A 754-nucleotide genomic window follows, 5' to 3' on the forward strand; every position below is an offset into this window, starting at 1 on the left:
ACTAATATGAACGATGTATGGTTACATTTTTAAGGATTTATTGTTGTTGTGTGTTCTTTGTTAGTTTAATGTGATTATGCAGAAGCTTATAGAGAGATAGTTTTTGATACGATAGTTTGATATACACATTGCCATCTCTTCATATTATTATACTTCATAAATACTAGATGTAGTACTGCATCTACGTTCCTTGATATAATTTAATTATATCTGACTCCAGTATGTTTAGAGAGTCAGCTGCTTATGACATGGGTGTTTTCTGCTTTCTACACGTTATGGTTTGTACACTGTTTTTATTACGTTTGTATGGCATGTATACATCATGTGCCCCCTGTACGTATGTTTGCCATTTGGTTGATTTTTTAAAGTGCCTTTGTTGAACACAGCTTTTTTACTGTTATACATTCGTACAAACTTGACATAGAAGTGTTTTTAGCTAATGTTATGTATTATGCACATTCACGCTCTTTGTTTGCACGATCTTCGAACTGTTAACTTCGACACTTCATATCTTAGCTGTGTACCTCACAGGCAGTTTTTTACTTTAGAATTCCAACACTACGTTCACTGTTTCATATATTTTCATTATGATAATCGTTTTTCGTGTACGATGAAAGGTATGAATTCTGATCATGTGATAGTAATTTTCTCGAAAAGAAACTCTATTTAGTAATCTTACTGGGTCCTCTGTTCAGTTTCGATGTCAGATTGCTGGCCAGATTGGCCAAGCGGTTCTAGGCGCTACAGTTTGGAA

Source organism: Schistocerca gregaria, unplaced genomic scaffold (assembly GCF_023897955.1).
Source record: "Schistocerca gregaria isolate iqSchGreg1 unplaced genomic scaffold, iqSchGreg1.2 ptg000696l, whole genome shotgun sequence".
Taxonomy (NCBI): Eukaryota; Metazoa; Arthropoda; class Insecta; order Orthoptera; family Acrididae; genus Schistocerca; species Schistocerca gregaria.